General features: G+C 39.8%; 1 protein-coding gene across 9 annotated transcripts in view; it reads left to right on the top strand.

The window, feature by feature from the left end:
- tjp1b (tight junction protein 1b) overlaps positions 1-18,343 on the top strand; it is a 183,502-nt gene that overhangs the window by 64,272 nt on the left and 100,887 nt on the right. The window lies entirely within an intron of this gene.

Below are 18,343 nucleotides of genomic sequence, written 5' to 3'. Positions count from 1 at the left end.
ACCCCGGAAGACAAACTCATTTGTCTTCCTGGCGGTCAACCCCTCCAGATCCGATCACAGGATTGAGAGAAAGGTGGGGTGTGCAGAGCCCACGAAGGAGCCTCCTCATTGGCTGACGCGATTTATAGTTTGCGTGCACGGTGCAAACTTGTTTGCAGTAAACACCCACCTGGAAAGATCGCAATGCCGGCGCTTGCTGTTACAGCATATACTGCTAAAAAAAACAAAGAGGAAATCAAAAGAAGAGAAAGACGCCGTATGTCTAAAAAAACCCAAAGAAGAGCCAAAAACTCGCATTAATATTGTTCTGGCGTAATCAAGATGGAGGGCATTGCGGACCAGTCTTGGACTAACTTTAGACGTCCAAGTGGCTGTTTTCCTTCTCGACAGGTAATCTAATGTTCCATTTTCCTATATTTTGTATATCCCTTTGCTTGGCAACGTGTGTTACCAATAGTCATTTATTTTCTGCAACAAAATACGAACTAGGTCAGGGGTCGGCAACCCGCGGATCCGGAGCCGCATGCGGCTCTTTGATTGCTCTGATGCGGCTCAGCTGCATACTTGCCGACCCTCCCGATTTTTCCGGATTTCAGTGCCTCTCCCGAAGCAAACATTCTCCGATTTTCACCCGGACAACAATATTGAGGGCGTGCCGTGATGGCACCGCCTTTAACGTCCTGTACAACATGTCGTCGCGTCCGCTTTTACACCATGCTATCTGCGTGCCGGCCTGGTCACATGTAGTATGCGGCCTATGCTTACACACGTAAGTGACTGCAAGGCATACTTGGTCAACAGCCATACAGGTTACACTGAGGGTTGTGATATAAACAACTTTAACACTGTTACATCCGCACTGTAACACAACATAAACACAACAGAACAAATACCCAGAATCCCATGCATCCCTAACTCTTCCGGGCTACATTATACACCCCCCCCCCCCCCCCCCCCCCCCTCCCTGGGCAGCCCACCTTAACCGACACAGAGAGGGGGGCGGGGGGTTGGATGGTAGCGGAGGTGTATAATGTAGCCCGGAAGAGTTAGGGATGCATGGGATTCTGGGTATTTGTTCTGTTGTGTTTATGTTGTGTTACAGTGCGGATGTTCTCCCGAAATGTGTTTGTCATTCTTGTTTGGTGTGGGTTCACAGTGTAGCGCATATTAGTAAGAGTGTTAAAGTTGTTTAAACGGGCACTCTCAGTGTAACCTGTATGGCTGTTGAACAAGTATGCCTTGCAGTCACTTATGTGTGTCTGCAGAAGCCGCATAGAACATGTGACTGGGCTGGCAAGCTGTTTATACAGGTTGTAGAGGGCGCTAAAGGCAGTGCCATCATAGCCCGCCCTTATTATTGTTGTTTGGGTGAAAATAAGCAGACATTCGAGAGAATAGTTGCTCTGAAATTCGTGAGTCTCCCGGAAAAATCGGTAGGGTTGGCAAGTGTGATGCTGTCAAGCGGCATTCATATAAAACTCGCGGGCTGCACTAACATTACATTTTCATATTAAGAGACCCCTGGTTTATACATAGCACAAAGCAAAAAAAAAACTTTGTACAGTATGCAGTGTTTTTTCATTTTAAATTTCTAAAGAGTTTTGTGGCTCCCATTGTTTTCTTTATTTTGTGAAACGGGTCAAAATGGCTCTTTGAGTGGTAAAGGTTGCCGACCCCTGAACTAGGTGATCCTTCGATGCAACTTCAGACTGTCAACAACCTACTGTATGTGTGTGTGATTTTGTGCACTTCCGGAGAGGGGAATTTACTGATTGAATTCTGCCTGGTGTTCTGGTAGCCCAGTTTAAAGAAGTGTAGATTACATTACAGCAGAATGTAAGGGAATATTTACAGGAAACTAACAAGTAGATTCATAAGAGTGTAGAGAGAGGATAGCATTACAGCAACGGTTGTGCGCTATCGGTGTGCAGCTGCCAGTCATACACGAAGAAGGAGGTTAAATCGATCCATAAATTGTTGGTGTCGATACTAAGGGTGGTATCAGTATATGATCAATACCAGAGTGATTAGATTTATAATACATTTTCTCAATATCGTTTTTTTGTTGTTGTTTTTGTTCATTTGTACCAACTCATGGGAAAATTCTGAAGGACATGGGAGAACTTTGAGGGCAAAAACCAAAGGATGTAAATGAGTAATAGATAGTTAAATGGGTTGTACTTGTCTAGTGCTTTTCTACCTTCTAGGCACTCAAAGCACTTTGACACTATTTCCACATTCACACACTGATGGTGGGAGCTGCCACGCAAGGCCCTAAACACAACCCATCAGGAGCATGCGTGAAGTGTCTTGCTCAAGTACACAATGGACGTGACTAGGATGGCGGAAGCTGGGGATCGAACCAGAGAAGCTAAAGTTGTTGGCATGACCGCTCTACCTTACAGTAGCTTCTATATTGAAATATGTCTGGTATGGCAGGTAAGAGCCATCCAGGGAAGAGCAAACATTTTGTTCTAAACCAGGGGTCGGGAACCTTTTTGGCTGAGAGAGCCATCAAAGCCAAATATTTTAAAATGTATTTCTGGGAGAGCCATATAATATTTTTTAACACTGAATACAACTAAATGCAAGCATTTTTTTTAGTAAGAGCAACATTTTAGAGTTTTATAAGTCTTTTTTTATCTTTAATAACATTGTTATTCTGAAGCTAACCAATAATAAACAAAATACTTCTTACCATTAATGCGACTTCTTGAACAGGTGCGGTAGAAAACGGATGGATGGATTAAAATGCATGAGAATGTTTTATATTTTCAACGTTATTTTTAACACTGTGATTACCAGCGGAATTTTTCATTACTTATCGTGTTAAGCAATGTCAGCTAAGATTTATCTGAGAGCCGGATGCAGTCATCAAAAGAGCCACATCTGGCTCGAGAGCCATAGGTTCCCTATCCCTGTTTTAAAGTGTTTAATATGTACACCAATATTGTATATTCCTGTTTATTATTATTATATGTTACTTATTTATGATGACATCTCCATCACTTTTTTCCATGTGCCTTTTTTTGTCCCCCATTTTTAAAGACGATTTTGTCTCCATTTATCTCTTCCCGACTACTGTTCCTTGCTTTCTTGTTTTTTCATCCATTTGAACCGTACTTGGACAACTTTACTAAAATTGCAATGCCAGGAAACTATATCATACGTTGTGGTTCAAATGACATTACACCAGTGTTGCAAAGACAGATTTATTTGAGTAATTAATTACCTCCGCCGAGGGGATTATGGTTGACGTCCCGCTTGGCTTGTTTGTCTGACTGTCATTAGGATTATGTAAAAACTGTATCAGGTGGCTTGATTTTCATAAAACCCGGCAACGTTAGAGCTGGAATCAGGAATATATCACATTTTTAGCTGATACGATTTACCCGGCAGATCCAGGAATTATCTTTAGCGATGAGAGATGTGACATTTTGTTGATGAAATGTTCATAGGCTTCAAGTGACATCATACAGTTGTGGACAAGGTGATAAATCCCTCTAAAAAATTACTTTTTAAATTAAAGGGATTTATCACCCGAGTGTTGAAGCATTATACAAGGCCCTCTTCCGGCTTTTGGCACATAATGGCGTAACTACAACCGTATATAACACACACGCACACCCATTAGCTTTCTGTGTGGTCAGCTAATGATGGCGATTTGGTAAAGTCTAGCTCCTAACGTTAGCTGTCATTGAATGTATATACTCTCATAACAACAACATCACTGCAAATCCTTAGTTGCTTCTTATGGACTGCTTTTGTGTAGATTCACACTGTGCCCGTGTGCGCGTGTGTACGAGACAGTGGTGTTTTTATTTTTGTTTTCGATCTTTATTCCATATCATTAGTAATTGTAAAAATAAAAACTGTAACGTCGTGGTCGCATGGTTATGCGAGGGTCGTTCTCCCAAGATACAACAGGAACTCTGGAGGCAAAGTGCAGGTGAAACAATGATTTATTCGCATTAATCATACAGGATTAGAGATAGGGCTGCAACTAACAACTAATTTGATAATCGATTAATCTGTCGATTATTACTTCGATTAATCGATTAATAATCGGATAAAAGAGACAAACTACATTACGGGGGGGACGGCGTGGCGAAGTTGGGAGAGTGGCCGTGCCAGCAATTTGAGGGTTACTGGTTCATTCCTCACCTTCTACCATCCGAATCACGTCCGTTGTGTCCTTAAGCAAGACACTTCACCCTTGCTCCTGATGGGCCTGGTTAGCGCCGTGCATGGCAGCTCCCGCCATCAGTGTGTGAATGTGTGTGTGTGAATGGGTGAATGTGGAAATAGCGTCAAAGCGCTTTGAGTTCCTTAAAAAGGTAGAAAAGCGCTATACAAGTATAACCCATTTACCATTTATCATTACATTTCTATCCTTTCCAGTATTTTATTTTAAAAAAACAGCATACTGGCACCATACTTATTTTGATTATTGTTTCTCAGCTGTTTGTAAATTTTGCAGTTTATGAATAAAGGTTTATGTTAAAAAAAAAAAAAAGTAGCCTCTGCGCATGCGCATAGCATAGATCCAACGAATCGATGACTACATTAATCGCCAACTATTTTTATAATCAATTTTAATCGATTTAATCGATTAGTTGTTGCAGCCCTAATTAGAGATGTCCGATAATGGCTTTTTTGCCGATATTGTCCAACTCTTAATTACCGATTCCGATATCAACCGATACCGATATATACAGTCGTGGAATTAACACATTATTATGCCTAATGTTGTTGTGATGCATTAAACAATGTAACAAGGTTTTCCAAAATAAATCAACTCAAGTTATGGAAAAAAATGCCAACATGGCACTGCCATATTTATTATTGAAGTCACAAAGTGCATTATTTTTTTTAACATGCCTCAAAACAGCAGCTTGGAATTTGGGACATGCTCTCCCTGAGAGAGCATGAGGAGGTTGAGGTGGGCGGGGTTGAGGTAGGGGGGGGGGGGGGGGGATCAGGGGGTAGCCGGGGGTGTATATTGTAGCGTCCCGGAAGAGTTGGTGCTGGAAGGGGTTCTGGGTATTTGTTCTGTTGTGTTTATGTTGTGTTACGGTGCGGATGTTCTCACGAAATGTGTTTGTCATTCTTGTTTGGTGTGGGTTCACAGTGTGGCGCATATTTGTAACAGTGTTAAAGTTGTTTATACGGCCACCCTCAGTGTGACCTGTATGGCTGTTGACCAAGTATGCATTGCATTCACTTGTGTGTGAAAAGCCGTAGATATTATGTGATTGGGCCGGCACGCAAAGGCAATGCCTCTAAGGTTTATTGGCGCTCTGAACTTCTCCCTACGTCCGTGTACCACTACGTACAGCGGCATTTTAAAAAGTAATACATTTTACTTTTTGAAACCGATACCGATAATTTCCGATATTTTAAAGCATTTATCGGCCGATAATATCCACAGTCCGATATTATCAGACATCTCTATACAGGATACAAAATAAATAAAACTAGCGTGACGATCACACGGGAAGCAAAGCTAAGGAAGCTAGCACGAAAGCTTAGCTTAAGGAATTAAATAAGTAGACGGCGTAACTTGTTGCATAGAAGCAAATAAGACAACCAGACCGTGTGTGACGAAAATGTAGCTCTCTGATTAGTGCCCAGGAGCAGGTGAGCATCTTGAACACTAATCAGAGGTAGGTGAAACTAACCAGCACCCATGGAAACCAAAACAGAAACCTAGGGGTGCTGACAAAAAACTTAGGTAGTCAAACTAACAGAACAAAACATGATCCGAGCAACAGATCATAACACAAACACTAAAAAAACCATTTGTTAAATTAAAACACTAATGGTAACATAAGCTAAATGATGTTATATGTTCTTGTTTTAAAAAATATTGTTGTATTTTTTTGGTTTAAAAAAAATCTAACTTTGAGCAAATTCTTTAACTTCATTGTCCCAAATAATAGATTATATTTTTACAACCATTTACCAAATCACAAATCAGATAATTAATGCAATAATTATAAATAGTAATATTACAGTTCAATTGACTTTGTACTAGTATGTAAAAGATACATTCAGTTTGTTTGTTCATGCTAACTAAGGAACAACAAAACATGAAAGTAGCTACTGTATATATAGAGTAGTGAATGGGGAAGCACGGTAGAAACAGGGGTTAGTACGTGTGCCTCACAATACGAAGGTCCTGGGTTTGATCCTGGGCTTGGGATCTTTCTGTGTGGTGTTTGCATGTTCTACCCGTGACTGCGTGGGTTCCCTCCGGGTACTCGGGCTTCCTCCCACCTCCAAAGACATGCACCTGGGGATAGGTTGATTGGCAACACTAAATTGGCCCTAGTGTGTGAATGTGAGTGTGAATGTTGTCTGTCTATCTGTGTTGGGCCTGCGATGAAGTGGCGACTTGTTCAGGGTGTACACCGCCTACCACCCGAATGCAGCTGAGATAGGCTCCAGCACCCACTGCGATCCCGTAAGGCAGTTGTCCCCAACCACGGCATCCACCCGGTCCGTGGGACAAATTTTTAAGCGTTGCTACAAAAAGGTTGGAGACCACTGCTGTAAGGGACAAGTGGTAGAAAATGGATGGATGGATTGGGTATTGAATGAGGAAATATAAGTGCGTGACTCTTACGCTTACAGCGTGAGCCTTGGCAGCACTGAATCATGATATAGTACAGTAGAAATATATATATATAGATATATATACTTGATTAATACTGTGAGGACAATGCCAATTTAGATTTAATTAAGGTTTTTAGTTGGGAATTATACACAGTGGTGAAGTAAAAAGAAAACAACTAAAATCAGGGTAAATTGCCTTTACAATTATATTTTATATGCAAGCATGAAAGTACAAAGGAAAAAGGTCTTTAAATTTTCCATAACTGTACCATGATTTTTTTACACTCTTGCTACCCATGCGTAGGATTATAGTTAAAAATGTAGCGAGGAGAGCATAAATGTCACTATTTTATGCACTCTCTCATAACTCAAGTGGAAATGATTATCTCTGAATTTTTGATAAAGAACACTTAATCACATGACAATGAGGATTTTTTTGTCTCGCACATTCTATCTGAGTGGACACAGTTGCTTGCACCATGTAACATTCTGCTCTTTTGTGGCTTCAAGTGTTTTGGCTGAAATCCATTTCAGAATCAACATCTAGAAAATGAGTTTGTGGATGCACAGTACCGCTTCAGGGGCTGAGATCAAGTCCGAACAGCTTTTCTCGTTGCTAATGTTTTCGGGCTTGTGTAGAGAACAATCTGAGATCGACTGTATTTGACTGCACAAACCCTTTTCCATCCAGTAAGCACCTTATCTGCCTTGGGGCAATATTGAATTAATGCAGAGAGAAAAGTGGAAGCAATGTTGTAGTTCCTGTATTGTTGTTAATTCCTTTGTCTCATGCTGACTGTCCAAATCCTGCACACTTCCTGGGGCCTAGCGTTATCTCTTGTCTCTGGGATGCTTTATGCAGACATACATAACACCCATGACACTAAAGAAAAGAAGGGAAGGGTTTAATGTAGGGCTGCAACTAACAATTTATTTGATAATCGATTAATCTGTCGATTATTACTTCGAATTAATCGATTAATAATCGGATAAAAGAGACAAACTACATTTCTATCCTTTCCAGTATTCTATTGAAAAAAAAAAACAGCATACTGGCACCATACTTATTTTGATTATTGTTTCTCAGCTGTTTGAAAATGTTGCAGTTTATAAATAAAGGCTTATTAAAAAAATAAAAATAGATTAATAAAAAAAGTAGCCTCTGCGCATGCGCATAGCATAGATCCAACGAATCGATGACTAAATTAATCCCCAACTATTTTTATAATCGATTTTAAAAGATTTAATCGATTAGTTGTTGCAGCCCTAGTTTAATGTAATCACCAACAATGCTGGTGTAACATAACTATCGTAGTATAGGATAACAATTTTAATAAAAAATGTCACTTTAAATTGTTAGTGGACAGCTTGAATAAGCAGCATTTCTCATTACCATGCAGCTAGCAACTTGGTGTGTCATCTGCTATTAGCACTAATCTTTAGTATGTAAAATGTTGGTAATATAATACCCATTACAATCTAAGCATGTGACCACAATCACTTTTTTCGCTGCGACTCGCGATCTCGCATTGGCTCAGTCGACACATACTAGTCCTCCTGCTGTGACTTAGACTTCTGTTTCAGTCGTTTGCTGACTTTTAGGCCCCGTTTACACCAAGGGTAAATCACACCTAACCTTATCTGTGTCCACACACAACAATGCCACCATTTAAGATCCCCGCCCCCCTTCGCCCGCCAGCACAACGCGGCCTCGTACGCATGCGCGAAAAAAAGAAAAAAAAAACGTCCATCTGCTCCAAGCTCTCTAGTAGATGACTTTACTTCACTGTGAAGTTATTTAACAGAGCTATTTTGTAAATAGTTTGCTGTGCATTTTACATTTGTTTGCTGTGTTTTGTGTGCAAGTTTTTAAATTAAAATGTATCTCCTTTGAACAATATCCAGTGTTGTGGTATTTCAATGAACTAGAATCCAGTGTGCAATGTAGCCCTATTGTAGTGAATCACACCTGAGCCATCATAAATTAATCAAATCTTAAATCGACATGAGAAAGTAGACAATGCGATAAACTGTTTGGGACACGAGCGGATGGTTCCATCTTTCAGCTGCGCACTAATGGCGGAGTTAGCATCATGCACGCTGCCTGAGCATTTCACAGTCACATCCATAAAGCAATATTTGTAGTCACAAACTGCCTGTATCACATCCACGGGAGGAAGGGACCAAGTTTTTTAAGTAGAATCACAGCCGACTGTTCGAAAGTTTGTCTTGCCATCTGAGATGTGTAGTATGTGAAATAGCTGCAATCGCCCGTTGCCTTCTCTTAAGGTATTGATTTGTGATTTCCAAAAGCGCCTGTACATGTACAAGTAGGAGAAACACGGGCATGTCTGCATGATCCGCCTCCATTTTAGTTATGAAGCTAGCTGTGGCGCGTTCTTTCTGATGTCACTTCCTGTGTGGGGCGCGGACTTTCTGGCGTCACTTCCTGTGTGGCGCGGTCTTTCTGGCGTCACTTCTTCTCCGAACTCACTTTGTAAACGATCAATGAGTCCATACAAAGCTAAGTGCCGGAGTTTCAAGAAATACACGGCAGACTTACCCGTGTAAAAATTAGTCCGAGGAGGGCGACCTTAAACGATGGTTTATGGTGGCTGAAACGGGTCTTAGGCTAAATAATTGTTTGTTTAAGGGGTTAAACGACTTAGTGTAGACATGGCCTTAGTGACTTGCATTATCGTATTTTCCGGACCATAGGGCGCACTGGATTATAAGGCGCACTGCCGATGAGCGGGTCTAGTCAGGTCTATTTTCATACAAATGGCGCACCGGATTATAGAGCGCATTAAAGGGGTCATGTTTTTTTTTCTAAATGAAAAACACTTCCTTGTGGTCTACATAACATGTAATGGTGGTTATTTGGTCAAAATGTTGCATAGATTATATTTTACAGATCATCTTCAAGCTGCTTTCTGACAGTTGCTTCAGGATGCGGTGTTTTGTGGGCGGTCTTATTTACGTGACTCACCTTTGGCGGCGTCTTTTCTCCGTCATCTTTGTTGTAGCGGTGTAGCGTGCAAGGGTGGCAATCGAAAAAGAGTCAAAAGATGGAGCTAACTGTTTTAATGACATTCAGACTTTACTTCAATCAATAACGGAGCAGCATCTCCTCATCCGTGGCTCACTAGTGCAATAACAAGGCCGGAAACGTGTCCCGTGAAAAACCGTCCGACCGGAACTCCCTAATAACTAAAGTTCCTTGGGTGAATAATGTAAACTCACTACACCGGTATGTTATAGCGCTTTCGTGGCGAGTTTACTGACAGATACAGGTATATGTAAAAACTTTACACTAATTTAAATTAGAAATGGCAACAGCGGAGGTTGAATGTCCCATAACAAGAAGAAGCACGGACTACAAAGGCGGACGCGCGCACATTTTCAGAACTTATGCAGACCCCAAATAAAGATCAGCAGGTCCCAGAATGTAAGAAAAGTTGCTTTTGCATAATATTGGGAAAAAAACGCCAGATAATATGTCTTCCTTATACACACACCATAATAATACTTGTATTTTGAAGCACAGTACAATCCATCAAGCGGTGCGGCTTAATAGCTTACCAAAGTCGTACTAAAACATTTTGATAGATTTTTGAGCGCCGTGTGTAATGTTCTATATTTTCAATGGAACATATAAAATGTTGGCGTTGTTTACTTGAGTCATATTGCAGTCTACACTTATCTCTCATGTGTGACTGCCATCATATTGCAGTCTACACGTATCTCTTATGTGTGACTGTCATCTACTGGTCACACTTATCATTGTACCAAATAAAATAGCTTCGGGGTCGGTAAGCACAACCAAAATTATTCCTGTACATTAGGCGCACCAGGTTATAAGCCGCACTGTCAAGTTTTGAGAAAATTAAAGCATTTTAAGTGCGCCTTATAGTCCGAAAAACTTTCTAATTGGTCAAGCGGTGGAGAGCTGGGCATCAAAATGAAAAAACTAACAATATTTCGGGGCTGTAAATCTAATTTGGAAATGAGCATTTCCCGGCTGAATTACCGTTATCAGTTATAAAGGTATTGGAAAAGAACATGATTTATTAATGCCTTTTGACATATGAGGGCCATTTAATGATGACTTGACATGAAATTATTACATATGGCACCTTTTAAAGGGGAACATTATCACAATTTCAGAAGGGTTAAAACCATTAAAAATCAGTTCCCAGTGGCTTATTTTATTTTTCGAAGTTTTTTTCAAAATTTTACCCATCACGCAATATCCCTAAAAAAAAACTTCAAAGTGCCTGATTTTAACCATCGTTATATACACCCGTCCATTTTCCTGTGACGTCACACAGTCATGCCAATACAAACAAACATGGCGCATAGAACAGCAAGGTATAGCGACATTAGCTCGGATTCAGACTCGGATTTCAGCGGCTTAAGCGATTCAACAGATTACGCATGTATTGAAACGGATGGTTGTAGTGTGGAGGCAGGTAGCGAAAACGAAATTGAAGAAGAAACTGAAGCTATTGAGCCATATCGGTTTGAACCGTATGCAAGCGAAACCGACGAAAACGACACGACAGCCAGCGACACGGGAGAAAGCGAGGACGAATTCGGCGATCGCCTTCTAACCAACGATTGGTATGTGTTTGTTTGGCATTAAAGGAAACTAACAACTATGAACTAGGTTTACAGCATATGAAATACATTTGGCAACAACATGCACTTTGAGAGTGCAGACAGCCCAGTTTTCATCAATTAATATATTCTGTAGACATACCCTCATCCGCTCTCTTTTCCTGAAAGCTGATCTGTCCAGTCCAGTTGGAAATGCATCTGCTTTGAGTGTCGCAGGATATCCACACATTCTTGCCATCTCTGTCGTAGCATAGCTTTCGTCGGTAAAGTGTGCGGAACAAACGTTCCACTTTCGCATCTTTGGGCCACTGGTGCAACTTGAATCCGTCCCTGTTCGTGTTGTTACACCCTCCGACAACACACCGACGAGGCATGATGTCTCCAAGGTACGGAAAACAGTCGAAAAAAACGGAAAATAACTGAGCTGATTTGACTCGGTGTTTGTAATGTGTTTGAGAAAATGGCGGATTGCTTCCCGATGTGACGTCACATTGTGACGTCATCGCTCCGAGAGCGAATAATAGAAAGGCGTTTAATTCGCCAAAATTCACCCATTTAGAGTTCGGAAATCGGTTTAAAAAATATATGGTCTTTTTTCTGCAACATCAAGGTATATATTAACGCTTACATAGGTCTGGTGATAATGTTCCCCTTTAATATTTTACATATATTAGTTTTACAGACCATCTTTAATCTGCGTTCTGACCGTCTCTTCAGGATGCGCCGTTTTGTGGGCGGTCTTATTTACCTGATTCCGCTTTGACTTCGTCTTCTCCCCGTCAGCCATGTATTTAGTTTTTAGCGCTTTCACATTGAGTCTACTGGCAACTTATAGTTCTAATCTATAAGTTAGAACTATACACTACTTTGTATTAGAAATGGCAACAGCGGAGATGCATGTGCATGTAAGAGCCAGTCTGCCGCACAACAAGAGCATAATGAAAAAGAAGGAACATTATTGACTACAACGTCGCACAAGTTCTTAGAGTAAATTTGTACTATACATGGAGATATCCACTGATGTCACCAATGGGGAAAAACGTCACAAATTAGGCAAATTCCAAAACTTTTTTGAAATTTTGCCAATCGCTCACAATCATTATGAGAAACAAGTGTGTTAAATAGATATGAAAGAAAAGTTGGTTTTGCATAATAGGTCACTTTAAAACACTTCCAAGTCACACTGACTGAAATCACGTCCCGGCCCAGTTAGCCATTTTTGTAGTGTTTCACTGTGTAGTTTGTATTAACACACCGAGCAAACAGCTGAGAGAAGCTATCGTTAGCTTCTGTGCTAAGTCGCTCACAGAACTGAACAACATAAACAGATGAAATTAGTGATAAAGTCGTTACAACGAGAGATATAAGTCCTCAAGCAAATTGGTGTATGTGTAAATAAACTGTAGTCACTCACCAATAACCAAATTCAGTCGCTAAACAAAGCCTTGAATCACACTCGGGAGTCGAGAAGTTGGTACCGCACGGCATCATTTTTTTAAGAGTTTGATGCACAGTGCGCCGTTGTGCGTCACAGAGGAGTCTCCATGAACACTCAAGGGGCGAGGGTGAGCCCAAGAGTATGCCCTGTGCTTTGCCCGTCAGGCGCAGAGAAGGGCAAATGGCCTAACAAAGGCACATCAAAAGATACCGGTATGGTGGTATTGTCTCAAATATATACCGCTTTCTAAAATATACAGGTATTAAGTATAATACCGGTATATCGTGCAGCCCTACATAAGCTGAATAAAAAAAGAGACAATTGTAAAACAAATGTGTTCTGTTAAACCACTAATGCTAACATAAGCTGACAGACAGCCAGACAAGGCAGCACAAATTGTCAATCACAAATTGCTTTCATTTGTGTCAGTAGAAATGTTCACTTTTCACCCAACAATAATTCCACTTCCAACTAGAGAAAACACTTTGCAGTGAATGGTTTATTATTTTTATGTTTTACACACACACGCACCCAGCAACTATGGTAGTATTCAAAGAACCATTAAAAAATAGCTACCAAATAAATCAGAAGTTACTTACATGTTACTCAATACTTGAGTGATTTTTTTCAATGAATATTTACTTACTCTTACTCAAGTAATTATTTTCATGAGTACTTTTTTACTTTTACGCTAAAGCAGGGATTTTCAAACAGTGGTACGTGGGTTTCATCTAGTGGTACGCCAAAGAATCACTCAATTAAACTACAGTTTTTTATTTTCTATATTCAATCACAGTGTTAATGTTCAAACTGTGTGTGATTTTACAGTGTCCAAAAATATGAAATAAGCTTTTAAATAAAACCTCTGCCTTGTTTTTAATGAATACTCGGGCCTACTCCGTTACTGTATTTCAATGTTGGTCATTATGGTGGTACTTGGATAGCCACATTTCTTTCTGAGGTGGTACTCAGTGAAAAACGTTTGCGAACCACTGGTATAAAATAACGGTAATCCTACTTGAGTACCATCTTTGGCGACTCTACCCACCTGCGCCAACAGGCAAGAAAACTGTCTTCTTCATAATATGACACCATTAAAAATACATTACATGAAGAAAGGTCTGGACGTCTAATGTTCCTTCATGAATTAAAAGAAAAGAAAAGAAAATTCAGAATGCTTAGAGCCATCAGGGGGCATCTGTTTCCATCTCTACCTAATTGAGTGTAAAATGAGTTATTTGCGTACTACACTGCCCTACATGACCTGGCATTTTATGATATGACTTCTTGCTCGTATAGTGGTTCACAAAACGCACTCTCATGCAGCTGGTATGGCATTAATCTCAACTGTTATTCACATTGACCTGTTGATTGGCAACTCATCAGGCCAGGGTGAAGTCTGTCTTTCAGTCGAAACCAGTCAGGATGTGTTGTATACTGAATATAACAAGTGATGAATGGATGGTCTCACCCCTCTTCATGCTTGTCAAAATATACTCACTACTGAAGATGCCGGGCCTATCTCCAGGTTCCAGTCATAATTTCAATATCAATCAATCAATCAAACTTTATTTATAAAGTGCTTTTCATACATAAAATAAATGCAACGCAAAGTGCTTTACAAAGTTAAAAACAATACCCCGTTGACCCATATCCCCCATTATCACATACGTACGCACGAACACAGATACCAAACACAAACACACACACACAACATACACATATATGCAACTATATGAACAAATAATTGCATGGCTGCGTACAGAGGAGACATGTGAGTAAACCAGTGACGTGCAGTCAGGGGAGGCAGGTGAGGCGGTGCCCCACGTGCCATCATGGAAAGAAAAAACATTTAAAAAAAAAAAAAAAAAAAATTAAATTGTTATATGTATCCAGTGGTTATACTATAAAGTTATTTTCCATTTAACTTCACCAGTTTTAGATGATTTTTTATTCAAAATCGCTGAATTTTCACATTTGCCGTTCAAATACTGAGAAGAGACTTCGGTGAGTCAGCAGCCAGTTGAGGCACGTCACTGAGTTGAGCCTCACCATGGATTGCGCAATGACTCGTCTAACTGCTGGCTTGCTGTGCAGTGAGACCGTATTGCTATATGAATTATATTATACATTTCCATAGTTTAGCTAGCTGAGGTATATAATGTACAGTGTATTTTGTCAACAACTGTATGTGTGTAATGTATTTCTTGTGCTGAGCAATCATAAAACTGCTGCGAAGACGCACTGTGTGAGGCTCGCAGTAATCCCGTTTCCTGGTGGTAGAGGGCGGTAGTGATCCCAGGGAGCATTTCTGCGACTACTCGACAGCAGCAACAGTTAGCAGCGATCGTTTATTTTTTCCTCTTGCCTGGACTATGAACATGGAGGATTACATATCTAAAATAAAACCGTTTTCTAAACTGGACTTTCAATTGAAGCAGGAGGTAATACTTAAAGGAAGATCTCCATCGAGATAGAGAGACTTTTAAAACTGAAGAAAGATAAGTAAGACTTCTATAAACAAGTTATCGATGCTTTTGTTCAAAAGGAGCTGCGCATGGACTTCATTTATGAGTAAAGGTAAGACCGTAATAACGTTTTTTTTTAATTAAATGTGATTTTTTGTGTGCTACAGTTTGTATGTGTAAAGTTAAAGTTAAGTTAAAGTACCAATGATTGTCACACACACTAGGTGTGGTGAAATTTGTCCTCTGCATTTGACCCATCCCCTTGATCACCCCCTGGGAGGTGAGGGGAGCAGTGGGCAGCAGTGGCGCCGCGCCCGGGAATAATTTTTGGTGATTTAACCCCCAATTCCAACCCTTGATGCTGAGTGCCAAGCAGGGAAGAATGCTAGTATGAGCTTTTAAACATAACCCGTTAACGGCTGCCAATCAAATGGTGAATAAGATACTCTTTAGGGTTCATATGTTTGTAAATCTGACTGTGATGAAGTCAGTGCCTCACCAGCCATGAACCTCACCGCACGTCACTGGAGTAAACACTATCACAGGAGCCATCTGCACCAGGAGGTCATCAGACCATGGTCACTAGGACGCTGACACAAAACGCCCAAGCACAGTCGATAACCCCTGAGGCAGATGGCTCATCTGAGGAACGTTGGAAAATAAAAATAATAAAACTTGTAAAATAGTAAGAACCATGAGTACAGATAAAGAATAAAATACAAGTAAGTAAGACATATGAAGATTAATAGAAACAATAAAATGAATATACACTAAATAAATAAATAGACCTAAATACAATCTTGCATAAATAATTCAATAAAAACTAAAATACAAATGACTTCAATAAAATAATTAATATAAGGTAAAAACCAAATCAAAAAGGTGGGTCTTAACCCTGCTCTTAAAAACATGAACGTTCTCCGCAGCCCTGAGGTCCTCCAGCAAGCTGTTCCATACGCGGGGGCCATAATGGTGGAAAGATGCCATACCGTGACTTTGTGTCCTGACTTTTGGAATAATTAGTAGATGAGTGCCGGAGGATCTCAGGGCCCGGGAAGGCTCATAGGGTATATTGTCGCTGGTCTTGAACTGTCCACCTTCCCGAAACAGCCAAGCTATTAAGCAGCTGCCTACCTACCTTGACCTACTGTCCCCTCAAACATACGGTACACTTAGAACGTAAGGGGTCATTGGGAGTGTAATGGTACACAATGCTGCCTTTTATGCAGCTCCAATGCAGCACATGTTTGGTCCCTGAACAATACCGCAACCCCGGGACAGTCTGGTGTCATTTACAAACATAAGCCACTGTTACAACCCTAAAGCCAAGAGAGAAGCAGCTGGTCAGGTAGTCTTTGTTGGCTTCTTAACATTTTATATCCTGCGATTCGAGAAGGGTTAAATTATGACTCGAACGGCAAAAAAGAGAAAATAAATTCCTTTAACCAAAGTGAAGAAACAACACAGTTCCATATTTATTTATTATTTACAATGTTGTTTCTCACATCCAGCAATCAATGTTATTACACTATCCATCCATCCATTTTCTACCGCTTATTCCCTTCGGGTTCGCGGGGGCTGCTGGAGCCTATTTCAGCTACAATCGCAGTACAGTAAATCCTCTAAGGTTCATCAGTTCATTGAGGGGAAACATGAAGTCAAACATATACTGTGACATTCTGAAGCTCTTGGGTAATTTCTAAACACACCTATAAATAGCTGTCTGGACTTCTTTTAAGGGGACAGTACATCTAAACTGCTATACAAGCTTTACACAGACTACTCTAAATTATATCACAGTTTTTTTTCGTAGTACTATTTCATAGTCCATTGAAAAGCATAAATAAATCCATCCATCCATTTTCTACCGCTTGCTGAAATTTGAAGGTTTACTTACTTTTGTGAGATACCGTTATATCTTTCCTCTATTCTCATTGTTAAGTATTTGCGCCAACATCCTGAAGGTTCTTTTTGGGGTTGGATATCAAATGTCAAATTAGTACTTTTTAATATGTGCCAAAACCGATACTTAAAAATGCAAAATGTACAAATGTTGTCCAAAAACAAAGCCTTTTGATTGTCAATGAATTTTGTGACTTACAAGTTGAACAGAATAGTAATTTAAAAAATTACATTATTTAAACACAAGTATAATTGAGTAATAAATGTACTACTTTTTTGGACATGCTGTAATGATAAACTGGAAATATGGATGTACCTTATTGTCATTGTATGCATGTTCAAAATAAACTAACATCATAACCATAGCTATTGCTGCCCAAAATAACAAGTTAACTAATGTTATTGATTTAAAAAAAACATTGCATTAATCGTTTATAGATGCAGGTTAATCATTTATCTTGACTGTACATGCTTCTTTACCTTACATGTGGATGGTTACCTGAAAGGCGGCAGTCAGTGATCAGGTCAATGCATACGCCAGAGCAAGGATAAATGAGGAGACTCTGAATTTCACTTCAAAATACACCTTTACTGGACTGTAGATAAAACTCAAGTTTTGAAAAAATTGTTGTAGCATATTCAAGTAAAATATAATGAAAAATGTTCCTGCATGACATTCTGACAATAAAATTGCAATCGTGTCAAAATATTAGGCTTTTTTAAAGTTAATTTTATTTATGCAAGCAAGTAATAATCTGTGGTTAATCACGATTAAGCCAAATTCAAAAGTGTGATCAAACAAACAATTGCCAGTATGAGATAAAATCCACAACAGATTAGAAAAAAATATTACTTAAAATGCATGCATTCGGCACAACTTTATCAGAACTGGATAATTAGTGATGTAAGACTAATGTGACAAGGCAGTTTGGTAGTTAATCCTTCATGCAAGAGTCGTGTGTTAACTTAGAAAAATAAAGTTAGTGCAACGACCTGCTTGTGTTGTCATGTTGATATGAAGAATTCTGGTGCCTGTCAGATTGGTGGATAATGAAGAAGTGTGCAAGTTTAAAAATACATTATTGCAACTTAGACCTGCTGCATAATATGGTTTTAAAAGAGCATAAGACTGTGTGTGTCTGTCAGGATGCTACAGGACATTACCTACATTATTTTTGCCTTGTTTCAGTGCTATGAGTCACCTATACTGAGGTGCTGTTTGTGTCAGCTTATGGTACTGAGTCCAGTCTTGGTACGCATCGCTATTCTTCCTTGATGCAGATGCCATCCCTCCACA

The sequence above is a fragment of the Nerophis lumbriciformis genome, linkage group LG10 (genome assembly GCF_033978685.3).
Source record: "Nerophis lumbriciformis linkage group LG10, RoL_Nlum_v2.1, whole genome shotgun sequence".
NCBI classification, from domain to species: Eukaryota; Metazoa; Chordata; class Actinopteri; order Syngnathiformes; family Syngnathidae; genus Nerophis; species Nerophis lumbriciformis.
Note: the sequence above shows the minus strand (reverse complement) of the source record. Positions and strands in the feature narration are given on the sequence as shown.